Here is a 20542-nt window from a genome sequence, read left to right as displayed (position 1 = left end):
ATTTCTCTCTGGTGTGGGTTTTCTGATGTACAATAAGGGCTGATGGTGCAATGAAACTTTTCCCACACTGAAGGCATTTATATGGCCTCTCTCCCTTGTGGATTCCCCTGTGGCAAATAAGGTCTGAGACATTACTGAAGCTTTCCCCACACTCAAGGCATTTATACAGTCTCTCTCCCTAATGCAGTCTCCGATGGATAGTAAGACATGAGCTCCAACTGAAGCTTTTCCCACACTCAAGGCACTTATATGATCTCTCACGGCTAATAAGGACTGAGCACTCACTGAAGCTTTTCCCGCAGTCCAAACAGTTATAGGTTTTCTTTCCTTTGTGATTTGTCTGCTGGGCTATGGTTTTTTGTGGACCCTTGCCTCCTCTCCCACTTTCAACAGATTCATCCACATTCTTCTTTCAGCAGTTTCCCAGCTTCCTCTCTGACCTCTGCCAATTACTCCAGGCTTTTCTCTGTTCCAAGCACTGGGAAAAATTCTCTTCTGCTAGTCTCAAAAAAAGGTCCCCTGCAGTTCCACTTGCTCAGAACCTTCCTGCTGTGGATTCCCCTCCTCATCCTCACTCATTGTCTCATCACGTGCTGGGGGGAGAGAGAGAATCCAGGCAGGAGTCATTGCCTGGGCTGGTAGAAAATACAGAAAGGGGAATTTCAAATAGGGAAAACATAACACTCTAACTGTTGTAAAAAGAAAAGGAGTACTCGTGGCACCTTAGAGACTAACAAATTTATTTGAGCATAAGCTTTCGTGAGCTACAGCTCACTTCATTGGATGCATTCAGTGGAAAATACAGTGGGGAGATTTATATACACACACAACATGAAACAATGGGTGTTACCATACACACTGTAAGGAGAGTGATCACTTAAGATGAGCAGGAGAGTGGGGGTGGGGGGAGAGAAAACCTTTTGTAGTGATAATCAAGGTGGGCCATTCCCAGCAGTTGACAAGAACGTCTGAGGAACAGTGGGGGGTGGGGGGGGGCGGAATAAACATGGGGAAATAGTTTTACTTTGTGTAATGACCCATCCACTCCCAGTCTCTATTCAAGCCTAAGTTAATTGTATCCAGTTTGCAAATTAATTCCAATTCAGCAGTCTCTCATTGGAGTCTGTTTTTGAAGTTTTTTTGTTGAAGAATTGCCACTTTGAGGTCTGAGATCGAGTGACCAGAGAGATTGAAGTGTTCTCCAACTGGTTTTTGAATGTTATAATTCTTGACGTCTGATTTGTGTCCATTTATTCTTTTATGTAGAGACTGTCCAGTTTGACCAATGTACGTGGCAGAGGGGCATTGCTGGCACATGATGGCATAGATCACATTGGTAGATGTGCAAGTGAACGAGCCTCTGATAGTGTGGCTGATGTGATTAGGCCCTATGATGGTGTCCCCTGAATAGATATGTGGACACAGTTGGCAACGGGCTTTGTTGCAAGGATAGGTTCCTGGGTTAGTGTTTTTGTTGTGTGGTGTGTGGTTGCTGGTGAGTATTTGCTTCAGGTTGGGGGGCTGTCTATAAGCAAGGACTGGTCTGTCTCCCAAGATCTGTGAGAGTGATGGGTCGTCCTTCAGGATAGGCTGTATATCCTTGATGATGCGTTGGAGAGGTTTTAGTTGAGGGCTGAAGGTGATGGCTAGTGGCGTTCTGTTATTTTCTTTGTTGGGCCTGTCCTGTAGTAGGTGACTTCTGGGTACTCTTCTGGCTCTGTCAATCTGTTTTTTCACTTCAGCAGGTGGGTACTGTAGTTGTAAGAATGCTTGGTAGAGATCTTGTCGATGTTTGTCTCTATCTGAGGGGTTGGAGCAAATGTGGTTGTATCGTAGAGCTTGGCTGTAGACAATGGATTGTGTGGTGTTATCTGGGTGAAAGCTGGAGGCATGTAGGTAGGAGTAGTGGTCAGTAGGTTTCCGGTATAGGGTGGTGTTTATGTGACCATCGCTTATTAGCACCATAGTGTCCAGGAAGTGGATCTCTTGTGTGGACTGGTCCAGGCTGAGGTTGATGGTGAGATGGAAATTGTTGAAATCATGGTGGAATTCCTCAAGGGCTTCTTTTCCATGGGTCCATTTGGTGTGTGGGTGTGGGTGTGTCTGTATACATAGGTATTAGGTACTGGTTATTGGTCATAAATCAAATAGTGTTATCATAATAAACGTGGCATCTTGTCTTGTCCCCTGAAACAATCCTGTGTAGTTTTGTCTGCATAACAGTACCCTCACTGCTGAGACCAGGAGTCCAGTAGGCATGCGCACAAGTGGCATAGTAACTGTAGTGAGCCTATGCTGACATAACTTGAATTAACATATGCTTGTAGTGTAGGTATGGCCTTAGGTATATGAATTTTTTTGAAGAGGTAACAGGAACAGTATGAGGGTAGACCAAGATTCATTCAGGTTTTTAGGCTCCAGCTTTTGTGGAACTGGCCTTACTGCACTTTAAAGGCTCAGGAACAAAAGAAGCACATAAGAACAAAATATCATGTATTTATTAAAATTTCTTGACTTCAGGATGTATCTCATGTTTTTAGGATTCTTGTGGTTATCAAGTTATCTTGGGGTTGTAGATGTGTGTTCATTATGTTTTGAAGGCCAAAACTATAAATGGGTTCAACAAAGAATTAGATCAGTCCCTCAGGATAGGTGCATCAGCTTTTAGCCGAGATAATCAAGGACGCAGCCCCATGCTCTGGGTGTCCCTAAACCGTCCTCTGACTGTCAGATGCTGCAAGTGGACAATGGGATGGTTCACTCAGTGATTGCCTGTTCTGTTTGTTCCCTCTGAAGCACCTGGCACTGGCTGCTGTCAGAAGACAGGATACTGGATTAGATGGACTATTGGTCTGACCCATGTGAAAGTAGAATGAATTATATTGAAATTATAATTCATTAAAGAAATGCTACTTGAAGGGTTTGTTGAAATATAGTTGTCAGGAAGAGAAACATTAAGGAGTGTGAGACAATGGGTCCTCAAACTAATTAACTTAGAGCTCCTACTGAGCTAGGAGATTGGTAAACGTTAGTATGCAAATAAGATATGTATGTATATTTGTCAGTTTCTGCTTCCTTTTGTCTCTTATGTTAAATTGGCTTTGGCTTAGCTGTATAAATAAGTTATCTTGAGCCTCAGAGAGGGGCTCACATCTGGGTGCATTGGCAAAGCGCTTTGCTAACAAACAGAGTGGTCTGACAAATTATGTGAGTCCTGAATCTGACTTTGACAATTTGGAGGTTCCACCGAGATGGCAGCTGTCTTCACTGGGGCCATGTGACTCCTGACTGTTCTTAGGACGGCCGTGGCAAGCCAGCACCTGGGCATTTGGCCTGAGCGGTCCTCCACCAGAACGGAAGGGTGCATGACCACAGTGAAGTCTATGCCATCGAACCTGTTGGTTCCCACTCTGTTCTGGTAGGGATCCCGAGATCTGACATCAGGAATCTGGTCAGGTAATTATTTCTGTGTTTTGTCCGGACTGAGGACTGTCTTGTCTCTGTGTCTATCCGTCCTCCCTGTGGTGTGTTTGAGTCTGGGTGCCGTCTCCGTCTGGGGATCGGCTGACCAAAGGGTTCCTGTCCCCACGGTCTGAGTGAGTGAAATCTGCACAATCGCAGCCACACCGCGCCTTGGGTAAAACCCTTGGTGTGAAAGCAAGGGCGATTGAGGCAGTAGCCTGTGGGCTCCTTTTGTGTGTTGCACCGGGCATCGCTCTGATGAACCCGACTTTCTTTCTTGTGTGATTGGTGTGTAAAGTCCTCCTGTATGGGTAACCAGACGTCTAAGTCGGGACAGTTCCCTAAAGGAACGCCGGCTCAGTTTATGTATTTTAGGAAGAGTCCAGGCTCCTGTAAATTTCTGGAAAAATGGTCTAGGCTAAGGGGGTCAGGTAGAGTGGCTACTACCACCACTACGCTTCTGTCCCCAGAAGCCTTTACAGCTATTCTGAGGGAAAATGGGCCCTTTTCCCACAGAAATGGTCTATAAGGGACTGCTGCAGGCAGCAGGCAGAGAGAGAATCTGATCAAAATTATTTGACTATTGGGTAATGTAAAATCACTAAAGGATGTAAGGGGTTTCTATTGGAACTTAACTTGGCTACTCCTGGTTGTGTCTACTTGTACAAGATGGAAGTGTAATCGGGGTACAGTTGTGTAAAAGAGTAATCACAGTGCAAGGGATGTTAGGCAAAAGAGAATTTTGTGTGTGTGTATAGTGCTAAAATCTGAAGCTGTGTCTCAGCTATTACCCGAGAATAAACTTAAAGCTTGGTACAGCAGAGAAACTATTGCAAACATGGTCTGTTGCACAAGAGGGGAAACTGAGGTACACCACCTCATGAATTTCATAAATGACCAGTGAGTGGGGTAATTTACTAGCCTGACTATAGAACAAAATAAGGACAGCCTGGAAGTAATTCTTCTGTTTTTCCTGCAATTAGCAAGGAAATTTGTAAAAGAAAGTGGTATTATTATTAAGCAATAATCTGACCCCACCAAGGGGGTGGAAATTGTTTCTTTTGCTTTTCAGACACTCTACAAGCAAGCTGGCGCCAGCGGAAGAAAAACTCAGAATACCATGGATCTATGTTTTGTGTTGTTTGTCTGTGGTGTTTGTCTTGTTGCTAGCATTGTTGTGTTTTAATGAAGAGAAAACCTCATGACATGGGTGGGGGATGGCTTCAAAAGGCTGCCCTTGGATGGGGAGGGAAGATGTGTATGGGAATGCAAAAGGCTAACTCAGGAGAATCCCAAAATTCAGTGGCCACTGTTAGGATCTTGGGACAAAGACCGAGAAGACATCTTAAAAGACAAACTCGGCCAACCTAAAACTAAATTGGCAAAAGGAGAGGTTGATTGTTTCATGCAGTGATGGGAAGAGGCAAATCACAGGTGGACAGAATCAAAACTTGCCTCTCTCAAAGATTCTGGCTTCTATCCCACCAGATGCAACTCATTTTACTGTTGTTGATTTGTGCTCTGCTTTCTTTTCTGTCCCGGTTCACCCTGACTCCCAGTTCCTGTTTGCCTTTTCTTACAAGGGGCAACAGTACACATGGACCACACTGCCCCAGGGGTATACTAAAAGCCCGTCATATTTTTCCCAAGCATTAGCCTGAGACCTTGCTGACCTTGTTTTCCCGTCCAGGTCCACACTAGTCCAATATGTAGAAGATCTACTCCTCTGTTCCCCTTCATTGTCTGCCTCTGAAACTGACTCTTTAGTGCTCCTTACTGCCCTAGCAAATAAGGGTCACAAAGCTTCTCGCTCTAAACTACAACTCTGTCAAGCTTCTGTCACATATCTTGGCTTTCTCCTCTTCCAGGGTTCCCGTGCACTTTCTCCCACCCGCGTCCAAGCTATCCTTAGCTTTCCCTGACCCCGCTCCCCACGCCAGGTCCGGAAGTTTTTAGGCCTGGCTGGATTTTGCAGACAATGGATTCCCCAGTATGCCTCCCTTGCAAAACCTCTCCAGGAACTCACTTGATTCTCTGTGCCTGACCCCATGCCGTGGCCCCCTGAGGCCAATTCTGCCTTTGTTTCCCTCAAACAGGGTTTGGCTTCTGCCCCTGCCTTAGGGCTGCCTGACTATTCTAAGCCTTTTACCCTTTTCTGCCACGTACAATCTGGGTGTGCACTTGGAGTTCTCACTCAGATGCACGGAGAAAAGAAATGCCCAGCGGCTTATTTCTCTGCCACTTTAGACCCTGTTGCCCAAGGCTTACCCCCCTGCCTGCGTGCTGTGGCTGCTGCAGGGCGCCTAGTCGAAATGTCTGATTCCCTTGTTCTCCGCTCTCCTCTTACCCTCCTGGTCCCTCACTGACCTCACCCTGCTCCAAGACTCTGCCCCAGAAACTGAGAAAGAATACTGGGTTGCCCAAGGTTGCTCTCTACATCCCGATTCTTTTTGGTGCTCACCTACTGGCACCTTTGTAGCCTCCTTTTCACTCTACCCTTCTCTGGCCGCCCTGCTACACGGTGTTTCGCATGTCGGAAAGGAGGGGATGGTCTCTGCTGTAACAAAGACAGGATGATGGGCCCCCTCATTTTAACTCTTTTGCAGCCCGCCACTGTGCAGCCTGTACCATTTGCCAAAGCCATAATATTGGTAAACCTGTAAAAGTGGCCCAGGGGTTCTGGGGCCTGCCTCAAGCACCGTTCTTGCACAAATGCCTAAGTGTGAACAATATGAATTTATATTGGTTATGGTATGTTTATTCTCTGGTTCGATTGAAGCCTTTCCTTGTCGCAAGACTGACTCACTGTCTGTTGCCAAATGTTTGTTAAATCATATTATGCCTGCCAAGGGAATTCCTGCTACTCTGTCCAGTGATCGGGGTAGACATTTTACTGGACAACTTGTTCAACACCTGGACCATATATTGCATATCAAACACCTGTTGCACTGTCCCTACCACCCACAGAGTGCAGGTGCAGTTGAAAGATGAAATGGTGTATTTAAGAATAAGCTTGCTAAAATTTGTGACTCTACAGGATTAAGCTGGCCAGTAGCCTTACCATTAGCCCTTATGGACATGAGATCCACTCCATCCCAAAGGCATAAATTAAGTCCCTTTGAAATTGTTATGGGATGCCCTATGCGAGCTATGACTACCATTACTCCCGTTCCAGATTTGAACTTGACTCACAGTGCGCTCCTTCAGTATTGCAAGGGACTAATGCAAGCTGTAAGTCACTTCCATTCACAGGTTCGAGTCGCCTGGCCCACGGAACCCACCTCCAACGCTTGCCACAACCTTGAGCCAGGTGATTGGGTCTACGTACGGCGCCATCATTGAACGCACGCCTTGGAGCCCTGGTGGAAGGGTCCTCATCAGGTACTGCTTACTACACAGACGGCTGTTAAACTATCTGGCATCGCAGCATGGATACATGCTTCATAGTGTAAAAAGGCACCATCCCCAGAGAACCAATCATCACCTCAGGACAACGCAGAGTCAATTTTGACTCCAGAAGAAGACGTAGAGGAACAGTCTGCAATACCTTACAATCTACGCTCTCGTAAGGGTTGCCAGAAGCAGACGCTGTTCCTCGGCTGCTGGTATCTTACGGTCTGGGGAGACCACGATGACAATTCTTTTATCCAGCAGCAGGTGTGGATAGCTCAGACCCTTAATATTTCTAATTGCTGGGTCTGCAGCTACATCCCAGCCCACTCTCAAACTGGTGTTCCTGTCCTGGCTATCCCACTCAAGTCCCCAGACCTCACTGGAGGGCCTCGTCCGTTTAACAAAATATGGAACAGCAATGACACTTGGGAAGCGGTGGGAATAAATGCATCTAAATGGATAAGTGTGGTAGAGGGAAAAGGTCATTGGTGTTGGGTGTGTAATGGGACAGGGCTGGATCTGGGGAAAAGCCATTGCCTTCAGCATATTGTGGCCAATGGTGTATGGGATTATTCAAACAAAACGAAAAAGTGGCGGGCCGGGTATGGAGATATGAATTTTTTCTCAACCTGGGATCAAACAGAGAAATCAATCTCATGTTCCCCCTATAGTAACCTTAGTGAAAGCAATACAATCTTTCAATGTCATGCAAATGATACCACTCCTCGTAAGGAGAATTACCCTGTACCCTTTGGGAGATACTACTCCTCCTTTGCAAACACCTATATGACAAATGGGTGCAACCGACGCTTCCCGGCCTTAATAGGCCATCACTGGGTGTATGGGACCAGAGCTTATACCGCACTACCAGCTAATTGGTCAGGAATCTGTTATCCCGCCCGACTCTTTCCACAATTCCGAATGCTAGGAAACTTCCCTCGAGAACGCCTCCACAATTTCAGGCGAAAAAGAAGGGACTTAACAGATGCCCAATGGTATGTAAATAACGTAAGCCTCTTAACCTGGGAAGAAGCCATTGGCGGTTCCTTAATACCATTAGGGGGAGTAATACACCATGCAAAAAGGCTCCTAAGGTTACAAGCAGTAGCTGAAATAATGGCAAATGAAACCGGAGAAAGTTTAAGAGCCCTGGCCAAAGAAACGGGCAATCCGAAAGATGGCCCTTCAAAACCATCAGCATTGGACATAGTGCTGGCGGCAAAAGGAGTGACTTGTGCTCTCATTGGAAAAGACTGCTGTGTGTATATAACAGACAACATCAATGAGGTAATAGATCGTGCTAGCCACTTAGAACAAATTGCATATCTTCCCCAGGAAGAGCCAAGTTCTTTATGGAAGTGGCTAAGTAACCTTTTCAATTTCTCTGGCATAGGAAACTGGTTGTTTCAGGGAGCCCTAACTCTCCTGTTTGGAATCCTAATAATTTTTGTATGTTTTCAGTTACTTTCCTGTTATATCCAAAATTGTGTCAGGCATGCTACACAGATAGCTACCCCAAACCAGAGTGCTAATTTGATGATTTTAAATATCACTGATGAACAAAGAGATAAAGAACGATTGATATGTGGAACCCAGTCATTGTTGGTCATTGTGAAAGTAGAATGAATTATATTGAAATTATAATTCATTAAAGAAATGCTACTTGAAGAGTTTGTTGAAATATAGTTGTCAGGAAGAGAAACATTGAGTGTGAGACATGGGTCCTCAAACTAATTAACTTAGAGCTCCTACTGAGCTAGGAGATTGGTAAATGTTAGTATGCAAATAAGATATGTATGTATATTTGTCAGTTTCTGCTTCCTTTTGTCTCTTATGTTAAATTGGCTTTGGCTTAGCTGTATAAATAAGTTATCTTGAGCCCCAGAGAGGGGCTCACATCTGGGTGCATTGGCAAAGCGCTTTGCTAATAAACAGAGTGGTCTGACAAATTATGTGAGTCCTGAATCTGACTTTGACACCCACTACGGCAGTTCTAATGTTCAGCCAAAATTACAATAGATTTTACCTTTGAGAAAGATTTTACCTTTGCATATTTGAGAATCAAGTTGTACACAATGGCATGAGGAAAAACTACTAAGGGATGAGGAATTCTTGTGGCACCTTAGAGACTAACAAATTTATTTGGGCATAAGCTTTCATGGGCTAGAACCCACTTCATCAGCTGCATGGAGTGGAAAATACAGGAGCAGGTATAAATACATGAAAAGATGGGAGTTGCCTTACCAAGTGTAAGGGTCAGTCTAACGAGACAATTCAATTAACAGCAGGATACCAAGGGAGGAAAAATAACTTTTGTAGTGGTAATGAGAGTGACCCATTTCAAACAATTGACAAGAAGGTGTGAATAACAGTAGGGGAAAATTAGTATGGGGGATATTAGATTTAGGTTTTGTAATGCTCCATCAACTCCCAGTCTTTATTCAGGCCTAATTTGATGGTGTCCAGTTTGCAAATTAATTCCAGTTCTGCAGTTTCATGTTGGAGTCTGTTTTTTGAAGTTTTTTTGTATTTTCCACTCTATGCATCTGATGAAGTGGGTTCTAGCCCACGAAAGCTGATGCCCAAATAAATTTGTTAGTGTCTAAGATGCCACAAGGACTCCTTGCTGTTTTTGCTGATACAGACTACACGGCTACCACTCTGAAACCTACTAAGGGATGGACTGAGAGGCAAAATAACAGTTGCAAAATTCAGTCACCATTGGCGGATTGAATGAAAACAAAGTTTTGAGACCAGGCCAGAAATTGAGTCAGAGTGGAAGTCAGATGATCCAACAGAATAAACTTCTGCTCTAAAAATAAGAAGAAAAAGTTAGAATTAAAAATTCAGGGAATTTAGGTAATCCCAGCAGCAGATGAGACAACTTGGTGAACTGCTATGAGACTCTGTGCAGTCAGATACACTGATAAGGGATTCTTTGTTTCTGAGGGGGTGTATGTAAAATGTTTCACTGGATTAAATCTCCTGCAGAACCTCAGTAGGTTACATCAGACAAAGAGGAGCAGCAGAGACTAGGCATTGGGATGCCTGTGCCTTTAAGAACTCAGCCCTGGGAAGCCCATGCTGAAAGGTGCTGTCTGTGGGGGTGGGGGGGAAGCCCCTCTGCCCTACACCCTATTTTTGCAAACACTGGTGTCTCAGTCTACCGGGGTAACTGTTACCCCTCTGCCCCTCCTGTGCTGGGGCTTTGCCTTCTGTCACCCTCTGGCAGTGCCTCACCCCTGGGCTTACCTCTAGCTCCTTCCGGAGTTCCCTCCTCCTTCCCATCCCTGCTTATGCCCTTCAGCCCCTATTCTAACCCTGCCCCCAGCTGCTGACCCCCGTGACCAGTCAATTTCTGCCCCCTGCTCAGACCCTGGACTCCCCTTCCTCTGATTTGCCCCCTTTGCCCCTTTTTACCCCCTGTAAAAAGCAGTCAGCAGAATCTTACGCTTAGAAAGGGTAGGGTGGAGAGCAGTGGCTTCTGCAGATGTTACTGAGCATGCTCACTACACCATCAGCAGCACATTCCTCCAAGGAGCAGTTTCCTACCCTACACCGGGCTCTGGGCTGCTCCTTGCAGGAGGCCTGGACCCAGCCCCGGGCTCTGTGCCCTGCGATCAGGGCCTCAGCTGTCAGTGTCCCTGTCCTACAGTGTCCGGTCTTATGTTACCCTGTCTCGTCCCCCCCAGGTTTTCCCTCCTCCCCGCCCCCGGCCCTGCGCCCCCGGCCATCCTCTGAGTGGCCTCCAGCTGCGGGCTAGGAGGCGGGGAAGGGCCAGGAGACCCTAAAGCATCACTCAGGGGTGTTGCTTTACCTGATTGGCTGCTGTTGTTGCCATTCCGGGATACGAGCCAATGAATGGGGCACTGTGAGTGTCAGCCCTGCCCCTGCACATACACTGGCCTGTCACAGGACCCCCCGCCATCTTGCCCGTCTGTTAGAGGGGGCTTCCCCGTTCATTTCCATGGCCGCTCTGCCCTGCAGCTGTGCACAGAGCCTGCCCGTTCTCAGCTCCGCCCCCGGTGCCCAGCACTGCAGCCCCTGGACTGGGCGTCTCTGCGCTCGGGCTGTGGCTGGAAGCTGGGGCTCCCTGGAAGTCCCGCAGTGGTGATCACACTGTCAGGTGGATTCCCAAGGCGCTGGGCCGGGCTGTGTGTTCCTGGGGCTGACCGCTGGGTGCTGTGGTCGTTGGGGCAGAGCAGAGGAAACCATGCCGACAGCACGGGGCTCCCCAGAGAGCTGCATCCCCTTTGGGAAGGACCCAGGTGTCCCCTCCGTTTCCTCCTTCCCCTGCCCTCCTTTAACTTTCCCTTCCCTTGCTGTGCCCAGCACTGCCCTACTCATTGCAATGGGGGGCTCTCCCCCGCCTCCCAGATCTCAGGGCTGTGTGCCTGGGCCTGGAGTGAGCCTGTTCATTCTCACCTCCCCCCGACTCAGCGCTGTGTTCCTGGGCCTTGCACCGAGTGTGTCAGTTCTCAGCTCTCCACTCCAGTCTCAGCTGTGTGTGGTGTGTGTGCAGTGCTGTGATCATGCCTGTTTCCAGCTCTTCACCCTGATTTCAGTGCCGGGAGCAGCACCATGCACTGAGCAGGCCCCTTCTAAGCACTTCACTCCAGTGTCAGCACAGTGTCTCTATGCCATGCACTGAGCATAGCAGGTCTCAAACCCTGGCACAGCTCTGCTCGGATGCTTTAGTGCAGACTGACAGTTCAGCCAGCCTGTCCCTGCAGAGAGCTCCCTGATCTCCATTGCTTTCCTCAAGTGCTGTTTGTTCTCATCCCTGACTTGGCCTTTTCCAGCACAGAGGTGGGTCCTGCGTGGATCTGGGGAGCCGCCACTTGGAGCCAAAATAGGCAGTTGAGCTATGATGGGAGAGGAGCCATGACTGGAAATGATGTGGATGCAGCTAGTTACACCGGCTGCTCTTTGAACTGGACACAACGTTGCAACCATTGAACCACACTGTGCATGGAAACGTTGTTGCAGTAGCATAGCATGCACTAGACACATACCTGTAAATTGGCTTCTTCTGTCCCTGCCATTCCCTGACAGCTGGATGCTGTTAGCAGACGGGACTTCCTTTACAGGGAAGGCTATTATTGCTGCATTTTTTCTGGTGAATGTATCCCTTGTCACTTATAGACATCACTCAACCACATTTATCCTGCTGCTGTTTCCTGGACCTCAGCACATCACCCTGGGCTCTGCCTCTTCATTCTCTAAGGAGCCCCCTGTGGACAGACCGCTGCACTCACATGGAGCCCAGTGGTTTGGGCCTGAGTGCCTGGATCCTGCACAGTGAGCAGTTCTCTCAGCTCCCACAGACTGTATCTGTTCCCATCAAATGTTTTAAACTACTTAAGCATTCAAAACAATGTGGCAATTCAGTAGGGACAGATTTAGTAATGTTCATATAGCTCCTTTTAATAAATGTACTGAATCAAGTTCTGATGAGAAACAGTTTTTAAACAATAGAACTGCATCCACACAAACAGATGCATGAATTCAACTAAATCCGATTTTTACACCTGTTTGCTTAAATCAGGACAAAAACCTGTGTTGACTAGTCCTTAATAAGCTTCTAATTTAGTTAAACTGGTGCAACGTCCCTTCTGTTAGCACTTTTCTTTCAGATTAAAATGGCCCTCTTTGGATTTTTAGTCAATCAACTCCTGTATTTCCTCATTTCTCCCCAAATCCTGTTAATTTGTCCTTTATAGGATATTTGAACAAAAGTAAAAATGGGATTTATTCGTCTTTAGAGATGTCTTTGTGATGTTACACCCCATATTCTTTATGGAAATATGGTTATGGTATAACTAAGATATAATTGGAAAGGTTATAATTTACTGAATATGTTTATCCAATTTGTATGCATGTATATTTTTTGTATCTGAACCTGGGAATATTGACCATGGCTCTGTATTTCAAATGTGCTACGTTGGATGAGGCCAAACAAAGTTAGGGCACATCTTCACTGGCAACGTTAATGTGGCTTGTTTAGTAGTGCTCTAAAAAACCCACCTCCACGAGGGGAATCGCTCCCAGCACTGGTGCACTGTCTACACTGGCACTTTAAAGCACCGCAACTTTCTTGCTCGGGGTGTGTTTTTTCACACCCCTGAGTAAGAAAGTTGCAGTGCTGTAAAGTGCCAGTGTAGACAAGCCCTTAGTGGCTTATTGAAGAAATGCACACAAACATAAGGACAGGTTTCAGAGTAGCAGCTGTGTTAGTCTGTATCCACAAAAAGAACAGGAGTACTTGTGGCACCTTAGAGACTAACAAATTTATTAGAGCATAAGCTTTCGTGGGCTACAGCCCACTTCATCAGATGCATAGAATGGAACATATAGTAAGAAGATATATATATACATACAGAGAATATGAAAAGGTGGAAGTTGCCATACAAACTGTAAGAAGCTAATTAATTAAGATGAGCTATTATCAGCAGGAGAAAAAAAACTTTTGTAGTGATAATCAAGATGGCCCATTTAGACAGTTGACAAGAAGGCGTGAGGATACTTAACATGGGGAAATAGATTCAAGGTCTGTAATGACCCAGCCACTCCCAGTCTCTATTCAAACCCAAGTTAATGGTATCTAGTTTGCATATTAATTCAAGCTCAGCAGTTTCTCATTGGAATCTGTTTTTGAAGCTTTTCTGTTGCACAATTGTGACCTTTAAGTCTGTTACTGAGTGGCCAGAGAGGTTAAAGTGTTCTCCTACCAGTTTTTGAATTTTATGATTCCTGGAACAACAAAAAACACCCAGCTCCAAAACCCTCTCAACCCTCAAAATAAAACCTCCCAAATCATTTCTGTTTCTTCAGGAAAAAAATCAGGCCCATTTGAAGAGTCTGCGAGAAGACAGAGAAAAGCTGCTGGGATTTAACGTGACTGGAGAGGGGAAAAGCCGGGAGTATCTGGTAGGTGCACATTATTATGAACTGGCAGGGACTTGCAGTGGGAGCTCTGTTTGTAGAAAGATTCCTCTGTGGCTTTGGAAAATGTGGGCTTATGTGTGTTTCTCCACGATCATGGATTGCTGGGTTAGAGTCACGTGTAGACAAGCTCTAAGCTTCCATCTCAGTTAATGAGTTAATTTCTAGCCTTTGTGGCTGTCACAGAAATCTCCCCAAGTAAACTGAATGTCACCCGTGAAGTGCTGTCCACTGTGTCTGGTCATTTCCTGCATTGATAACATGTTTGTTTCTTTTTCCTCTCCTGGCATCTCTGTCAGTGTAGTGCTAAATCCTGCCTCCTGCTGCTCAGACTCTGAATTCCCAAGACCATAAATAACATAATATGCTAACCATGACAGAGATGGAAACATCCCTTTCAGAGATACTGGGGCCAGAGGAGAAGGTATGAGAGAATCCTCTCCCTAGTAACCACAGGGTGTAGTCAAATGACAGAAGTCTTAGGATTTTCAACAAAATTCTCCTTCCTGCACACTCAGCTCTCCATGAAAAGACCCCAGGCTCCATCAATGTCCTTGACCAGCCTTTTCCCTATTTTTATACAGACACAAACACAAACTGAGAGGCAGAAGATTGTGTCTAAATTTCAGGAACTGCGGCAATTCCTGGAGGAACAAGAAACCCTGTGGAAACCCTGATTGAAACCCTTTCTGATCTCCCCATAAAAACTGTCTTCTAACTGCCAGAAACTCCCATGTACTCCCCTGACCTCCATTCCTGCTCAGTGTTAGAGACCTCCTCATTTCCTCTGCGTTGCCCAAGAATTTGTCTACAGTTCTGTTTCAAGACATGTTAACTAACATTATAGACAACCATCTACATGTACACTAGATTCCACAATCATGTTAAGTAATATGTTTTAAACATGATTAAAAATATGATGAGCTATTTATTGATATAGCACCCAAAAATGTGCTAAGCACTTTACACTCACAGGACAGGCTAAAGACCAGAGACTGGAAATGGACAACACACAAAGATGAAAAAAGCATGAAGGGGGGGAAGTTAATAATAGGAGGGGTGTCTTTGTGGCTAAGGCACTAGAATAGCACTGAAGAGATCTAGGTTCAATTCCCAGCCTTGCCACAAACTCCCTGTGTGATTTGGAGCAAGTCACTGAATCTCACTATAGCTCAGTTTCCCTATCAGGATAATGAACCTTCCCTTGTCTAGTAAGGCATTCAAACTTCACAGGCTTAGCTTTCAGCATTATAAGTAATCAATGGGTCTACTCACAGGAAATGAAGAACATGTGTAACGAGCCAAAAACTCAAAAGGTAATAACAAAATGTTTTTTAAGTACATCAGAAGCAGGAAGCCTGCTAAACAACTAGTGGGGCCCCTGGACGATCAAGATACAAAAGGAGCACTTAAAGACGATAAAGTCATTGCGGAGAAACTAAATGAATTATTTGCTTCAGTCTTCACGGCTGAGAATGTGAGGGAGATTCCCAAACTTGAGCCATCTTTTGTAGGTGACATATCTGAGGAATTGTCCTGGTTGTCCTGGCACAGTCAAGGAATTATGATGTGATTGGAATAACAGAGACTTGGTGGGATAACTCACATGACTGGAGTACTGTCATGGATGGATATAAACTGTTCAGGAAGGACAGGCAGGGCAGAAAAGGTGGGGGAGTTGCATTGTATGTAAGGGAGCAGTATGACTGCTCAGAGCTCCAGTATGAAACTGCAGAAAAACCTGAGAGTCTCTGGATTAAGTTTAGAAGTGTGAGCAACAAGGGTGATGTCGTAGTGGGAGTCTGCTATAGATCACCGGACCAGGGGGATGAGGTGGACGAGGCTTTCTTCCCGCAAGTCACGGAAGTTACTAGTTCGCAGGCCCTGGTTCTCATGGGAGACTTCAATTACCCTGATATCTGCTGGGAGAGCAATTCAGCGGTGCACAGACAATCCAGGAAGTTTTTGGAAAGTGTAGGGGACAACTTCCTGGTGCAAGTGCTGGAGTAACCAACTAGGGGCAGAGCTCTTCTTGACCTGCTGCTCACAAACAGGGAAGAATTAGTAGGGGAAGCTAAAGTGGGTGGGAATTTGGGAGGCAGTGACCATGAGATGGTCGAGTTCAGGATCCTGACACACGGAAGAAAGGAGAGCAGCATAATACGGACCCTGGACTTCAGAAAAGCAGACTTTGACTCCCTCAGGGAACTGATGGGCAGGATCCCCTGGGAGAATAACATGAGAGGGAAAGGAGTCCAGGAGAGCTGACTGTATTTTAAAGAATCCTTATTGAGGTTACAGGGACAAACCATCCCGCTGTGTAGAAAGAATAGTAAATATGGCAGGCGACCAGCTTGGCTTAACAGTGAAATCCTTGCTGATCTTAAACATAAAAAAGAAGCTTACAAGAAGTGGAAGATTGGACAAATGACCAGGGAAGAGTATAAAAATGTTGCTCGGGCATGCAGGAGTGAAATCAGGAAGGCCAAATCACACCTGGAGTTGCAGCTAGCAAGAGATGTTAAGAGTAACAAGAAGGGTTTCTTCAGGTATGTTAGCAACAAGAAGAAAGTCAAGGAAAGTGTGGGCCCCTTACTGAATGAGGGAGGCAACCTAGTGACAGAGGATGTGGAAAAAGCTAATGTACTCAATGCTTTTTTTGCCTCTGTCTTCACGAACAAGGTCAGCTCCCAGACTATTGCACTGGGCAGCACAGCATGGGGAGGAGGTGACCAGCCCTTTGTGGAGAAAGAAGTGGTTCGGGACTATTTAGAAAAGCTGAACGAGCACAAGTCCATGGGGCCGGATGCGTTGCATTCGAGAATGCTAAAGGAGTTGGCGGATGCGATTGCAGAGCCATTGGCCATTATCTTTGAAAACTCATGGCAATCAGGGGAAGTCCCGGATGACTGGAAAAAGGCTAACATAGTGCCCATCTTTTAAAAAAGAGAAGAAGGAGGATCCTGGGAACTACAGGCCAGTCAGCCTCACCTCAGTCCCTGGAAAAATCATGGATCAGGTCCTCAAGGAATCAATTCTGAAGCACTTAGAGGAGAGGAAAGTGATCAGGAACAGTCAGCATGGATTCACCAAGGGCAAGTCATGCCTGACTAATCTAATTGCCTTCTATGACGAGATAATTGGCTCTGTGGATGAGGGGAAAGCAGTGGACGTGTTGTTGCTTGACTTTAGCAAAGCTTTTGACACGGTCTCCCACAGTATTCTTGCCAGCAAGTTAAAGTAGTATAGGCTGGATGAATGGACTATAAGGTGGATAGGTTTCAGAGTAGCAGCCGAGTTAGTCTGTATTCGCAAAAAGAAAAGGAGTACTTATGGCACATTCGAGACTAACAAATTTATTTGAGCATAAGCTTTCATGAGCTGAATCCGATGAAGTGAGCTGTAGCTCACGAAAGCTTATGCTCAAATAAATTTGTTAGTCTCTAAGGTGCCACAAGTACTCCTTTTCTTTATAAGGTGGATAGAAAGTTGGCTAGATTGTCGGGCTCAATGGGTAGTGATCAATGGCTCTGTCATAAATATAAAGGGAAGGGTAAACACCTTTAAAATCCCTCCTGGCCAGAGGAAAAACCCTCTCATCTGTAAAGGGTTAAGAAGCTAGGATAACCTGACCAAAATGACCAATAAGGAGACAAGATACTTTCAAAAGCTGGGGGGAGGGAGAAACAAAGCCTCTCTCTTTCTCTGTGTGATGCTTTTGCCAGGGACAGAACAGGAATGGAGTCTTAGAACTTAGTAAGTAATCTAGCTAGATATGCGTTAGATTCCGATTCCTTTAAATGGCTGAGAAAAAAAGCTGTGCTGAATGGAATGTAGATTTCTATTTTTGTGTCTTTTTGTATCTTAAGGTTTTGCCTAGAGGGATTCTCTATGTTTTGAATCTGATTACCCTGTAAGGTATTTACCATCCTGATTTTACAGAGGTGATTCTTTTTACTTTTTCTTCTATTAAAATTCTTCTTGTAAGGATCTGAATGCTTTTTTCATTGTTCTTAAGATCCAAGGGTTTGGGTCTGTGTTCACCTATGCAAATTGGTGAGGATTTTTATCAAACCTTCCCCAGGAAGGGGGGTGTAAGATTTGGGAGGATTTTGGTGGGAAAGACATTTTCAAATGGGCTCTTTCAAAATTATCTCCCTGTTAGACGTTTGGTGGTGGCAGCGAAAGTCCAAGGGTAAAAGGTAAAATAGTTTGTACCTTGGGAAAGTTTTAACCTAAGCTGGTAAAGGTAAGTTTAGGAGGTTTTCATGCAGGTCCCCACATCTGTACCCTAGTGTTCAGAGTGGGGAAGGAACCTTGACATGGTGGTAGCGGTGGGATTGATCCTGAGCTGTAATCTAACCCATTTGTGCCACTCTGACACAGGGAAAAAGCCAAAAATTACATAGATCTTTCTAGTTGAGGATTCCCTTGGAATGGAAGAGTACTGACTACTGTTCTATGCAAACCCCTAAACAGGAAACAAGGAGGGTTGAGCAAAGGAGCACAGTCAGAGCACACTACACTGTTGCAATCCCCAGTTGACAATGACCCACTTGGAACCCACCAGCTGGCATATTTTGGGGTAACAGCCCCCTTCCCTGTACTCCTTAACCAACCATAAATAAGGTATGGATGATTTTGAGCAAAAAGAGCTGTCTTGTATCACTCTAAATGTCAATAAATTTAAGCTATCAGCAAAATTGCCTCAGGATGATCTCTGCAGTTCTTTGATGGTGCACAGGAAGAACGATACTAAGCCTTGAAATGATTTAGAGTGTAGATCAAAAATAAAGCTTGGAATTGCAACCAAAAACAGTTGGAAAGCCAGTGCAATGTGAAAATGACAGAAAAGCAGCTGGGATTAAGGGCTGCCTATAATCTACTTTTCAGCATCACAGGATTCTGGGCCACGCTTAAGAGTTCAAGGTCCTTGCAGCAGATGACTAACACCCTTCTGGAGAAAGAAATAACACAGACAGGGATTCAGGTGGACTGCTGAGCTGGCTGGAGAATGGGAGTGGGGAGCATTGGAGGAAATCCCCAAACCCCCTTTGTCAAATAGCAATGTAGCTAGGTTTGACCCTTTATTACTAGTTATTAGTCAACAAATATATGCAGCCGTACGCTCAGTATTACATCATAGACAACTGAGAGCAAGCGAGGGCTGGGGAATCAAGTTCACAATTTATATTGGATACTGACATCTCCAGAAAGGTCAGTAGTAAACAGTTCACAGAGCACATTTGTAACACATGAACAATTCACTAAGCAGGCAGGGTTCTACATTCTACTCTGCCTGAGGGAACAAAGCCTGCCCCTGCATGTCTGGCGCACCACGCTAGTGAGCGAGAGGGACACAGTCTCACTTGCATGCATGCACACCCAGCTCTGCCACTCCCACCCCCCCGTGGTAATTTACATCTACCCCAGCTGCTCCCAACACCCAAACTGACACACTTGCACTGCCTAGGAGGGACATATGACCCCTCTTGTGGCTTCCCTTTGCTTCCCCAACAGAACTGAATTATTCTGCAGGAAAGCAAAAAAATCTGCATGAGACATGAATTCTGCACATGTGCCGTGGTGCAGAATTCCCCCAGGAGTAGGGTTTGTACCCATTTGTGGTCTCTTTTTTTATGTTCAGATAATGAGATCCCTGGGCAGGGACCATCTCTTTGTTCAGTGTTTGTACAGGGCCTGGCACAATGAGGTCCAGGTCCACGGGGCTCACAAACACTAAATACATAATAGCACAGTGTAGGCAAGCCCGACGTGAGCTGGGTTCTATTCCACGTTGTGTGTCCTCAACAGATTTGACACGTTTCAATGGGTTCGGCCTCCAGGGGAAGCAGCTGTGGAGGTGAGTGTTGTCCAAGCGGCATGTGATCAGCCGAGCCCCTTGCTGACTCATTAGCACGTGGCGGCGAAGTTTAGTTACTAGTGTCTCTCCAACGGCGAAACATCCTCTGGTCGGTCGTGCCTCCCACGACCCTTGCTGCAGGCCGCGAGGCAAGTATGGGGATGCCGGAGCACACTCCGGGCAGACACAAAAGGCTTGCGACAGGGAGCGGGTGGGGCTGGAGAGTGCGGGGTGGGGGCGGGGGGCGGGCTGAAGGGAGGCGCGGGGAAGAAACAGGCTGCAGCCTGGCAGGGGGTGGGGGAGGGGCAAACAGGGTCTGAGGGAAGCCTGGGTGCGGGGCTCCTGGCTCCCCAGGGCTGCCTACGGCGCTTGTGACCGCGCTGGGGGACCCCCACCTCTGGAGCCGGTGCGGGGAGGCGGCTGCGTGGCGCCACCCGCAGAGCCCAGCGCCCGAGCTCCGCGGACCCCGCTGTACGGGCTGCGGGCCTAGCACGCGCGGGGGCTAAGCGGAGCCGCTCCTAGAAACCGGGCGCCGCTGCCGGGGCACGTGACTGTCTCCGGTTTCGCGCCGCTCACACGCACGTCATTCCTCCCTTCCCCTCTTCGTAGGTCAGCCCAACGCCGTCGCCTACGCGCCCGTCGTCTTTTGAGCAGGCGCAGTGGCACGGCTACGCTCTCTTCCGCCCGCGCTGTATCCCAGGGAGTGGGAGGATATTGCCGGCTCGCTAAAACGTCACTTCCGCCCCTGTGCCTGGTGTAGTCAGGCTAGGGCTGCCTGCTGAGGCAGTGGGCGTGGCTTCTACGCCCGTCCTAATAGGTCACTTCCGCCCTTCTTCTTTGTCGGCGGCAGGGCCTAGGCCTTCCCGCGCGCCCGGACTT

The 20542-nt window shown here is 46.6% G+C and overlaps 1 protein-coding gene and 1 long non-coding RNA gene across 3 annotated transcripts in view; one reads left to right on the top strand and one right to left on the bottom strand.

Moving 5' to 3' along the window:
- The window catches only part of LOC119567445 (maestro heat-like repeat-containing protein family member 1), an 850842-nt gene that overhangs the window by 417442 nt on the left and 412858 nt on the right, over positions 1–20542 (bottom strand). The window lies entirely within an intron of this gene.
- LOC119567452 lies at positions 10771–15226 on the top strand. 2 transcript variants are annotated; one of them, XR_005227475.2, is made up of 3 exons: positions 10771–11123; positions 13690–13785; positions 14385–15226. It is a non-coding gene; the product is annotated as an uncharacterized LOC119567452 (long non-coding RNA). The 2 variants fall into 2 exon arrangements; XR_006285898.1 differs by having other exon boundaries at positions 10771–12156.

This window comes from Chelonia mydas, chromosome 14, assembly GCF_015237465.2.
Source record: "Chelonia mydas isolate rCheMyd1 chromosome 14, rCheMyd1.pri.v2, whole genome shotgun sequence".
Classification (NCBI taxonomy): domain Eukaryota; kingdom Metazoa; phylum Chordata; order Testudines; family Cheloniidae; genus Chelonia; species Chelonia mydas.
This window is presented reverse-complemented; position numbering and strand designations above follow the sequence as displayed.